Here is a 12,765-nt window from a genome sequence, read left to right on the forward strand (position 1 = left end):
TTGCTTCATCTTTATCTACGAACTATTATTTTAATCCTGATGGGATTTACCCAAAGTTAGACTGGTATAACATCGTTATTGCGTAAAAGTATTAAACGAACAAACAAACTCCTCAATGTAGATAATGTAGAGGCATAGATAGGTATAGATAGTTTTGTAGAGTCATATCGAAATGCTGAACTAATGATAATAAAACAAGATCGGTTGATCTTTTGTAATAAAAACAAATTAAGATGCAAATCGATCGCAGCCATATAAGCATAGCGAAAATAAAAAAATGCATACGTTTAAAATAAATAAAATTAAAACTCTAGTAGATACTTAGATAGAACTAACTAGTCACTTTATACATCGAAGTCGGTTAAAAACGAAATATCTTCTCACACTCATATAGTTAAATCATGTATGATTTCGTACTGATTGAAAATAAACAAGAAAATTGCCAATCAAACAATATCGACAACATTGGTCGGTCGAAGGTCACATTGTTCCATTGCGCCCCAGATTCCGTCTCGGTGCGGGCACAAAAACATCGTCCGACCTCACAGTTAACCCTAAACTAAACAGCTAAAGGACCCTTTCTTACGTTTTTTGGCGGAAAAAAAACGCTCCAAGCGCCTTCTTTAGTATTCGTGCTACAGCCGCTGCAACGAGCGGTCGCATACACGTAATTCATATTTCGAACATACAGGGAGCGCGGGAAAATTTGACAGCTGTCATAAACATCATAGATAAAACTCCGAAGAAGTTATTGGGAAGATCGGGCCGATTGAATAGCAACGCGATTCGAAGAATCGAATATTTCCAATAACACAAGGCTCTGTTTATGTTATGAATCGATACAATTTAAGCGGGGTATTGTTTTAAAATAATTTCGACATTGTCGGCCGTGTTAATTGTTTTATAAATCCGTGGGATTGTACAAGTTTACATTTTTGTATGATATAAACATTTTAATTTCGCGTTGGAATCGTGCGTGGTTTTTATGAATGTTTTTGCGTGTCGCGCGGTGGGGGAAGGGTGGAGCCTCCGCTGACTCGTCCCTCTCCTATCGAGTATTTTGATTTAGTTTCCAAGTCTTACGCGGTTGTGGCAATTTTTTCAGTCGCGTGTACAAAGCGCGCGCGGCTGCGTTCTTTCCGTTGAGTTCCGAATTTTATTTCGCGTTCTTTTTTCGAATTTTTCGCGCGCTCCCAGAGCGGGCGTTCAGAAACTTTATTTTTCTTTCAGTTGTGGAAGTTTTGAGTACAAACTTTTTTCGCGTTACAAACTGTGTGTTCGAGTTGTGTGATCTTAATTGGATTTTGTGACATTGTGTGACTATTAATGATAGTTTCTTCTTTATTTTCAAGTTTGGATGTCGTAGATTAAGGTAAGATTATATTTTTACCCCTAATTTAGTCTGTATTGTATTTTTGTAGACGTAATTAAGGCCTTAAATTATATAGAGAACTTTTTAGTAATAATACTTTATTTCAAAAGGGAGAGTTTATGTATTATAAAATTGCTACGTAAGTTTATAAATAATTGCTAAACGAGTTAAGTTAAAAAATTTACTGTGTAGGCCCTCAACACAAATTGAAAATGTTGTTTTTTTATTTAGCTGCTATTTATAAAACTGAATTACTGATTGTAGAGTAAGCTAAGTAAATAAAAAGGTTTTAATCGGTAAATAGCGATAATCGCAGATTTTGATTGATTTTGCGTAAAGTGTATGAAATATGGATACCAAATCAGAAAGCTTATTTATCTGACAAAACAATCTAAAGAGCATTAAGGTCACAAGTCGTTTAGAGATCGCGCTGGCGTGGAATTCAATTCCAGATTGAAATGTGTTTGCTAATTTCATTACAGTCTTGTTTCACCCCAAAACGTTATTCAACTACGAACTTAATAATATTACTGTCATTGGATAAAAGGGATAAAAATATTAAAAGCTCATAATACATTTAAATGTTATTTTAATTAAACCCGCGTCGAAAGTTTAATGAGATCATTGATTATTAGTTATGTTGAAATTGAAATTTAACAAGTAATGTGCATTTCAACATGATTAACATCGGCAAATTTTATAATAGTAACGACTTTATTGATTTTATTGAATAAATATTTATTTATTTTTAAAATGTTCATATACATACATATAGATGGAAATAATAATAACAAACTAAAATTAATATTTATAATAAATATAAGCCGTCTAACTGTTCACTTATGGGCATGGTACCCAAAATGCTGGCGCTATTTACCCTTTGTATAGCTAGAATAAATGTTTATGTTACATAAACTAAGACAACTTTTATATGATTTTATAAAACATAATGCGATTGATTTTGTTAAAAAAAATAGGTAACTATTCAGTAGGAGAATTAATAAACAAAAACTACCTATATCATTTAATTTATATTTACATATTATTTCAATAAAGTTAACAATTTCATTTCCATCGCACAATCTCTTTTATTTCATTCTAATTCTCTTTCGCTGTAAGAACAAAGTAGATAAGAAATGTTAATCTGTAAATTGGCTAAACCGAATTTGATGACAGTTTCGCAGGCAACTCGATTTTGTATAGAGTTATACAGGCTACATTTTATGGGAAGAAAAACTCGTGCATCGATCGATGGAAAGAGAAAACCTGGTTTCTATACCGACTCTACATCCACCAATATAAAATGTAGCGATTGTCATAACTATCTACTATTTAAAAAGTCTCTAGCCTACGTAACTACTTCATGAATGATAACTTTAAACCGATGATTTAACCGTCTTAACTTTATTCAGGCATTTAACCGAAAAGCAAAGAATTAAGAATATACAGATGCCTCATTCAGCCATTATTGCATGCAGTGCATTGTGTCCCAGAACAGTGAAAACATCCAACTTTGCACCCGCGGAATGTTGCCAGCCCACCCACAAACATTTTCTCATTTTCCTATTTTATGGTAAACGTTTAGAACATTAGAAGTGAATCATTACTTTCAACTACTAAATGGTATGAAGTGACTAACCGTTTGGTTCGAGAAACAACTCTAAAGTGGAGTGGTTTCTAATTCAATATTAGTCGTTTACACGGTTTCTGTATGTTCTTAAATCTGTTCCCAAAATTGGTAAAAGCTTCACAAACTTCTTCGGTAAATATCTATCTACTCTTTAATTTTGAATCAAATTTCGATAAAAACAGTACATTAATATAAATGTTATTAATGTTGTAGAAAAAAAAAACTCAAATTACTAACATTACAAAGTTATATTTTTTACTTAGAGTAGAAACATTAAATAATTAAGTGAAGATAAAAACAAATGTTTTTTATCACAATGTTAAAAGCCTTACAAGTGTTTGTATTCTTTATTTTGAACTAATAAATATATAATTAATGTATTATTTAATATACAATTGAGTTGATATCATCGTTTAGATTATAATTATTAAAATATAGTAGTTATCGGAAGGTCTCTTTATTTACGTGTTTATCGCAAAACCTGGACTGACTGCATCAAAGTTTATAATATTTATATAAGCTTTAAAACTGCTTTAGCTTAGTCAAAATTAGAACTACTTAAATACTTTTATAATTCATATTACTTTATAACAAATTAAATATCAATTGTATAAAACGTAAGCTACTAATTAAAAAATAATCTGTTATAACATATGAAATCCATGATGAAAAAAGCGTGGGTATTAACTACTCTAGCCTAGATTATGAAACCTCGAATAAATCCTAGATTATATCAATAGTGACACTGTGAGATGGTGATAAAAAGAAGAACGCCCGACTTTATTACTTGTACGCATTTTCTTAAGCCAGAGTGTGTTTGGCAATGTGATTAGCAGCATCGTGTCACTAGAATGGAAATGGTACATTTGATTAGAAATGTTTAGACTTTGACTTTACAACTCGGCCTTTGCAACTCAGAATGTTAAACCGATTACAAAAATTATGTCAGTTTTTTAAGCTTATAAAAATACTTTTTTTATATAAAATTATTATAATAGATAATATACGTTTAAGATACCTTTCTAATGGAAGGCAATCAGCGCTCCCAATTTACGTAGAGTAATTACAGAAAAACCGTAATTAGAACCGCCGCTGGGCAGAAAGGCGAGCGAATAGCTTCAACAAAAAACTGTTTTTTCATTCACTTGTAAGGGCTAGGAACTATTTTTTATCTGTAATTGTAAATGAGGTTTTACTGTCATGTAGTTAACAATTTAAAGGAATGTTGTAACATGTTTTCGGTTGATTTTTCTTTATAATATTTTCACAGTTAAATATTGTTTATTATTTGGTCTTTAGGTCTGTAATATATATATATATATATATACAATTAATTATGTTTAATGATAACATCGGAAATGTTACATTTAATTATGCAATCGCTGTTTTTTCTTATAAATTTAAATCTTTACCATTTTATTCCACACCATTTTATTTATACGTTTGTACCTCCATAACAAGAAAGGTAGAATATGTGAGTTTATAAATTCGTAATACATTTTAGTCATAAATTCTGATGACAATGTGAATATTTAAATCAAAAGTTTAGAGTTTCAATAACAAAGTTTAGCAAAAATTAAAAAAGGTTTTAATAATATAGGTTTTATATATGGTTTGCAATTCAAAAAAATAAAGTTGATCCTAATCTATTCCCGTAACTGCTAAACCGATGTTGATAAAATTTACATAGAGAAAATTTAGATAATTGTGCATTTTTCTCTCCTGCTAGTAAGAACAGAATTTCTTTTTTCCGATTTCCTTCGATATGACAACCAGCTAAGTTGTTACTAAAGCGCGAGAATGATTGGAACCTATAAGATTTAAATTTACGAATTTATCTGACTACATTAGAATTTTTGTATGCACGCATTAAAATTATCTTCTTCGTGTCTATGCGAATGAAGAGAAGTTTTCAGCTGAAGAAGTTCCGGGTTAATGTCACTCGTCTATATTCTACCTATTTGCACAATCCCCAGTTTATCGGCTTTCTCAAAAATTGGTTTAGAGAAACAAAACAGTTTCCCAAACAAAAATTAAAAAATATTTGATAGAGTCAACAATAAAATAATTTTATGCAATGAAATATATTCTATTCTACTGTATGATTATTTATAGAATAAAAATAAGCTTATATAGTTTAATGATGGATATGTTGTTCCGAAGTGACAGATAGTTGAATTATTTTATACATTTTGAAGTCCGCGTAAGAATTTTTTATGCAAGAGATATTATTTTTTATTTAGTTTTAATAATTTATACAATTTTATTCCTAAACATAAATACTCTAAAATAACCTAGGTACAGTAATAAAAGAAATGAGATAATTTAATTTGATTCCAGTAAACTTATTAAGACGAGTAATTAATTGTCCTTTTGTTTTTGTTACATGTATTATATTTGTAGTATTAAACATTTTTATTACTTGTTGCTTTACTTGTTGCTTCTAATAAAATTTAGGAAAACCGCACTTTGATAAAGTTGTTGCGTTTTTTTATTGCGCTTGAACTCGGTTTTATTAGCGTGAACTACGGCTTTTTCATTGTTTTGCGATTAGAGATGTTTTTATATATTTTGTTGAGACATTCGTCTGTAAATATTTAATTGCATTTGTAAACAATTCGTTAAGTATAATAGAATGGAGAATATAATTGGCCTATGTCATGGATCTATGGTGATTGCCACAAGGTTTGGTATTTTGTGTTTGTATTATCATATTTTTGTCATTTTTCGTAGGGACTTAAGGTTGTTAAAAAAAACCGATGTTATATTTTTCATCTGTCTAGTGTCAATTAGAATCGATGTTATAACTTTAGACGGCGCCTTACGTCGTTAGACATTTCATAAGACTTCGTGAAACGTTCTTTTCCTCTAGGATTCACCTATATCACTAGGCATCCGATTAAGACGATTACTAAGTTAAGAGAATACGGGCGTAAGAGTGTTAAAAGAACAGTAACTCAATAATATAAGCGCCGATATGGTAGGTACAATGAAAAATGCAAATTCTTCAAATTATGCATGCATGTAAACGCCAATGCATGGATTGGCCACGCCCTGTCGTTATCAGGAAAAGATCCATCCTCTAACTATAAAAAAGGTCGTGAGTTTTTGTATATTTCCATAACTTCGGTCACAGATTCTGTTAAAGTTATTTGCATTATAAACTGATTCGTCGATCTAGTGGTTAGGATCAGAAGTGATTTCCTGGTTCTATTGGTACGTGCTGAAAAAAATTATATTGTAAGTCAATTAATTTCAGCGTTTCCACCAATTTATAACCACGTTATCAGAGTAATTATTAAAACCCGCCAATCCATATTAGAGCAGAGTGGCGAGTCAAAACTCTAATTCCCTTATTCCTTAATGGGACGAGACGTTTTCGATATCGAACGTTGTGATACATACGATTTTGTTAATATATTTCAGTAAAGATTTGTCTGAATAGTATTTAAGTCGCAGCATAGCTTATGTGACTGAGCTCGTCCAGGGAAGTACTGCAACTGTGCTTATTTCTGCCGCTAAGCAGCACTGTTGCAATGTTGTGTTTCGGTCTGAATCGCATGGTTGCCGGTGTAATCCAAGCACGTGAGGTACACACGTAAAACTCAGGTTGGCAGACACAAAGCCTAGCGAGGCGTAGCTCTGTTTATAAGCTATTGTTTTCCACTTACCATCAGGTGGGCCATCTGTATTGTACGTCTATTATTACTGTAAAAAAAAAGTGATAACCAACCCGCACAACGTACTACCTATCTTCGGTTTTATATATCAATGTTTATAACCATAACTTTTTAAATTATACCTAAGTATACTGTGCCGTAATATAAGTTTATTGCACAGGTTTATTGTTATTCATTGGCTTATATATACAGGGGAGTAAATCGTTTCCCGGTTTGCATTGTTTTACGGAGAAGTATTTTTTTATTGATACAACAATCACGTTCGGCTCACATTGATTGTTTGGTGCCGTGACGTCACCTCCGCCCGCCTGATAAGGCCGGCTTCCGGTCGAAATCCTGACCGAATGAGTGAATGATTGGCTCGCGACCTTATCCGACAGCTCGTGGACGATAATTTTTTCCTGATAACGGCTAGCTAAGTAGGGTTTCATTCGTTCTAAGTGGCACCTCGGTCAGGTGATCTAATAAGCTTAAAGTTATCGCGCGAATGATGGAGAGAGCGACGTTCGAAATATAAAATGTTTGGTACTGTGACGTCCCTTTCACCTGATAAGGCCGGCTTCCGATCGCAATCCTGCCAGAATGAGTGAATGAACCGCTTGCGTAGTAAACGACAGCTTGGGGACAGTATTTTTTTCGCAAAATACTGTCCCCAATTTTCGTTTCCCCAAGTTTCGTTTCGTACCTACCAATGCATAAGTTTAAGGAATCTGTTAAAACACATATAATACAGCGAGGCTACTATAAAATTAATGAATTTCTTAATGACAAGGTTGCTTGGAAGCATCCGGCTCCGCTTTCAGCTCTCACAAGATAGAAAAATGAATGTTAAAATGTAAAATGTAAATTGTTGATGTTGGAAAAGAGCAACTGCTGAGTTTCTTGCCGGTTTCTTCTCGGTAGAATCTGCCATCCGAACCGGTGGTAGAGTCACTACAAACGGACAGACTTGACGTTTCAAAAGTGCCTACTTGAAATGAATGATAAGATTCTATGCCCATTCAGTGGCGTGCATAGATTGCACAGGGTAGGCAGATGATGCAAAATTAAGAATATCTCCAGTACGAGTTATAAATACTTAAGTGTAGGCTTTTTATAACTCTACAATACCTATCCTTGAGTTTTTCATCCTCTATGCACGCCACTGTGCCCATTAGTGGGAGGTTAAATTGCTGAGAGTAGAAATCCCTTTTTGCTTGCTACTCACAGATTTTGATTGTAATCGCCAAGGCATGCTTCTCCTGAGTCTGATAAGAAAGCTTAGAGTCGCTAACTGGACGATGGAGAGTATACAAAATCAGTAATGTTGTCAATATGATCCATTCCAATTATGATTTAAATTTTTGAGTGAGTTTTTTTATGTCACTACACTACACCTGATTGTAATTGATCATTGTATAAAAAATATAAAATAGTAAAAATTTCGATTTCAGCTCAGTATTAAAAAAAAATACGCTCATATCTTTGTTTATTAAACATCAATGGTGTTTAGGCATAATTTAAAAAGTTATGACCATAAACAATTGTTTTTCTTTTAAATTCAGCTTTATTGTGTTCCGAGGCAAAGGTCTTTGTTGTACAGCCGCTATGATGCGACCATAAACATTTCGTACGACACGCCGTATTAAGCAACACGGCTAAAGAGTTGACATTGTTGAACCCAACGATGCAGCAGTGTGCACTTCGACTTATGTGGAAGCATCCAGGGTCAATTCCAGGCACGGGAAAAATTAAAGAATTTCATTTGTTAATCTGTTATGTAGGTTTTTACTACAGGTAGGTAATCGAATAAGTGATTTAATAATTTCAGATTCGAATTTGATTAGGTGTGTTCTTTGCAGTATTTTTTTTAAGCGTTCGAGTTAAAATTATAGTATTGGTTAGAGATATTGCTTTAATACTTCCAGCACGCTTTTATCTTCAAAGGTAGTGCTGTAATTCAAGGTTATATTGACAAGATAACAACAAGTCACAAAATCCATAACGAGCTAATCTGAGCACTGATACAAAAATAACGGACATTATAACTATGAAATTTTATATTGGAATTCAATACACATATAATCTATGACAGTTACTATGAAAAATATTGTTGTTGCACGTCTTACTGTTTTCTAACAAAAAAAGCTTTAGTAATAACTGTACATTTTGTGTAATCCATGATATGATTATATACCATATATTATATAACAATTGTTGTATATAGTGGAAGAAAGTATCGGGCCCCACGGTCCGGTACTTCTAAAGAGAGAAACGGCGTGTATGAAAGCTCTTAAATAAAAGAGGTTTGCTCTTTGACACGCCGCTAAAGGGACACCGATAATATTCAAATAGTCTCACGGTGCTAACTGGAAACGTACGTGTATCATAATATTATATCTCCCAATTGTAATTCCAAATGGATTTCCAATAAAAAACACATTTCCTAATTTACTCTGACTCGTGTAAGTACGCGGTATTGTTACAAAGGACGTTTAAAAATAATATGAGTAGCAGATAGGATAAGAAAAGAGTCCTGAATAATTATCTAAATTAGAAAAATAGAATTGAGCTAAGAAGTCATATTGTGACGATAAAATCATCGAAACATTCATTATACTTAAATTAAATTATACTTCTATTAAAAATCACGCATGTTTGCATTTTTAGTCTATAGGCTGTACATTACAGCTCTTTTTCTTTTATATCTTTCTTATCTCTCATGTAACAACGTTTTAAATATGTCCCTGATAGTTAAAGGTTAAAATATTTTTTTCAAGAATAGACGGCCAGGGAAATGCATTTTATTTTAAGGAATAAATAATTTAATCTGAGGTTGATTGATCCCCAACGCAACATTATATGTAGAGCATGTATTATTATGAAAGCAGTCGAAAAATCTTACATTTAAAAAAAAAAAAAAAAATTATTTACTTTTGACTTTTAATAATGCATTCACAATAGCCTTTCTTTAGAATAAACGTCTTTGATTGTAACAGAACAATGGTATTGACTCATATCACGTGACTCATTCAAATATAAAGAATGATTTCGATAACTGTTCGATTTTCAAAAGTACTCTTTGGTTGCAAAATTTTGTCGCTCATCGCATTCCAATTTTAAATGTTTCCGTTTATATTTTTTTATTTTTACAGTCACAGATATATTTATTTATTCTAACTATTCTATTATCCTACTTAGTCAGGCAAAGACCAAAAATCATACAGCTTCGTCAAGAATTAACGTTATCTTTTTAACGATATTGTATCTAGCTTATAATAATATAGTGTTACTTATAAGTATACGTAGGTATCTAATAACTTAATCTTCGGAAATTCTTTATCTTATTAGAAAACACATAATAGATTTTGTAACACTGACTTTGGCGATCAAGAAAGAAGTAATCTTATTAGGTAATGGATTGTGTGTACACGTTTCTCTTTGTAACTTGAAATTCGTGATTTAAGCTGTCTGTTTACTGGCTCTTAATTTTATGTTACATTTTTATGTAACATCTAATTAACTTGTAACGATGTGCTTTATGGTCCCGGTTACAATATCTAGCCCCCAACAACCATAACTCGCTTGTACTAAAGCTAATCAACTCACATCAACTTTACACAATAAGAAGCGAACCTATCTAAGAAGAACTAGCGGTAGCCCATAATAAGCCGTCAGTCCGTCTGTCACAGCTCGAACCCCGCAACCATATACAGATCATTAATTGTTACTTACAATTGCAGATTGGCTATTTATTCAGCTGATGTCTCCATTACCGGAATGGGAACTATTATTTTTGACATTTGATGCTAATTCCTTCTTATTATTGCCGCTATATTAAAATAGACGATGCGCGCGCACCTTTAAGAGACGAATTGGAATATTTATGGTGTTCTTATTTTGAATTGTAATTAACGTTTTATCGTGTTCTTTTTTCGAAATACTAATGAAGTTATTAAATGGAACTTACCTTTATTTGGTATTGTTACTTTGTTTATGAAATTTCTTTACTATTTAAGACTAGATGTTTAATGGTCTGAATTATTCAAAACGTAACAAGTCTTTCACTGCACTGGTTAGCCTTCAAAAATCATAACAGACATCTATATTAATACGTTGTGTTACTTTAAAGAGTATATATTCATCATCATTACATAACTAATTGCAACAACTTCACCTGTTTTGCACAGGTTTCATAACTCATAGGGCAGAAGAATGTAGAGCTTAAACCCACTACACTGTTACCATGCGGGTCTTTGATTATGAATTCTGGTTCAACATCACCACAGAGACGTCCACTGTGCTTTTCCAAATTCTTATATTAGTAATCTCGCTTGATCTAACGGTGAAGGTGAACATCGTGAGGAAACCTTTATGCCTGAGAGTTCTCCATAATATCCTCATCAATGGCGTGTGAAGTCCATCAATCCGCACTTCGCAATTTGCGTATTGATAGACTTTACACTTTCACCCTTTTAATTATGTGAGGAGACGCGGCCCTGTGTTGGTAATAAAGTAAAGAAGTTATGATTTTAAAGTCAACGAGAGCGTGTAAGATTTTGTATCTTTATCATAATAACAAACACATTGCGGAATCGTGCATTTTCCGACCTTTCGCTCGCACAACTATCACCGTCTCATGACATACACATGCAATTGTCATTAACCAATTAGCAAGCAATTTTCACCCTTAGCTTGTACAGATACAATCTAGTTTAGCTTGAACCAAAAAGATATACAAAATCCAGCTGCTTTGCGCAAAAGCGCTCAAAAATATACTTTAAAGTGTACTACTTTGGAGCTCAAATTGGAATGGCTTTTAATAATCAATGAGGCTCTTGGTTATGAAATGCGAAATGGATTATTTTTTCAAAAATGGAATTAAGAAGAGACAATAACGCTTATTGTTTTTAAAGATGGCTGCCTGGACGGGTTCAAATATGTGATTATTAATAAGCACGCGTTTTTGGTTAAGCTATTTTAGGTACAAGCTTTTATTTAACTTGCTGCATGATTCTTTGAAACCCACAGTTTTGTTCCAGTGCGGGATGGCGTGTCACACATATATTAGGTTACCAGATATCTTGTATGATTTTTTGTAACGAATTTGGAGATAGAATATTTTAGATATTGGAAAATAGCAACTGCTGAGTTTCTTGCCGGTTTCTTCACGGTAGAATCTGCCTTCCGGACCGGTGGTAGAGTTACTACAAACAGACAGACTTGTCTTTCAAAAGTGCTTATAGAGTGAGATTTCTTTAAAACTGTATCATTATTTGTCTGTAGTCAGATCATGCGAATCAGTTGTTTCAGAAACAACTGAAACAACTGCTCACAACCTTTTTTTGTAGCTAAAAAAAAAATACCTAATCAATTATGCAGTAAAATTTTACGATTCCATTTGTGCTCGCATTTAAAATCATTCAAATAAAACCTCCCGAGTAAAATATTTAAGTCAATTCAGAGCGACAGTGTAATGTTAAAAATGCAAATAAAATCAAACGAAACCACATCAAAAACACAAACTAATACATAAAGGTAGGTAAGTGCGCAAGGCAACCTCCAAATTGTATCTACTAAAATAACACAAAACTTTTTAATTATGTATCAAGGCCGTTTAAGGCACGCGCCCACTGGCCCGCGTTTAAACGCACGCAACGGCTTTGACGAAATTACCGGTGGCACGTGCCCACTGTACCCAGTAACTCATCTCATCCGGACTCTATATCACAAGATTTTAAGTAACCTTCTTCGATTAATTAATAAATACGCTGATATATTTTTGTCAAGCTTCAAGGCGTGACATACATGTTCTTAGCCAACCACGAATTAGTACGTATCCTATATTTGCTACTTTACAAGTGAGCAGGCAATATGTATACAACCGGATAAGCGATAAAAGTAAACCGGATATATTTTCTATAAAACTTTGTATTGCAGTCCAATATACATGTAGTGTTTGATGCGCGTGCTCGATGATGTGTTTGTAAGATTGTGATGGTGATGGCAAAAAATATTTTTTTGTCCACTAGGAGGTTTTAAAAGCTTGCTTGTTTTTAAGTAGAGGTAGAGGTTTAAGTGGCAATGCCGCAATAAAATCGCGT

The 12,765-nt window shown here is 33.0% G+C and overlaps 1 protein-coding gene across 5 annotated transcripts in view; it reads left to right on the forward strand.

Annotated features, from left to right (window-relative positions):
- Positions 1-650: 650 nt before the first annotated feature.
- The window catches only part of LOC120634481, a 156,435-nt gene continuing 144,320 nt past the window's right edge, over positions 651-12,765 (forward strand). For 4 of the 5 annotated variants that reach the window (XM_039905104.1, XM_039905102.1, XM_039905107.1 and 1 more), the window contains exon 1: positions 1,102-1,372. The gene's annotated coding sequence lies outside the window, so the exon portion shown is untranslated. Of the gene's footprint in view, positions 668-1,101; positions 1,373-12,765 lie in introns of those variants that run through there. The other variant, XM_039905105.1, reaches the window with a different exon arrangement.

This window comes from Pararge aegeria, chromosome 24 (genome assembly GCF_905163445.1).
Source record: "Pararge aegeria chromosome 24, ilParAegt1.1, whole genome shotgun sequence".
NCBI lineage: Eukaryota > Metazoa > Arthropoda > Insecta > Lepidoptera > Nymphalidae > Pararge > Pararge aegeria.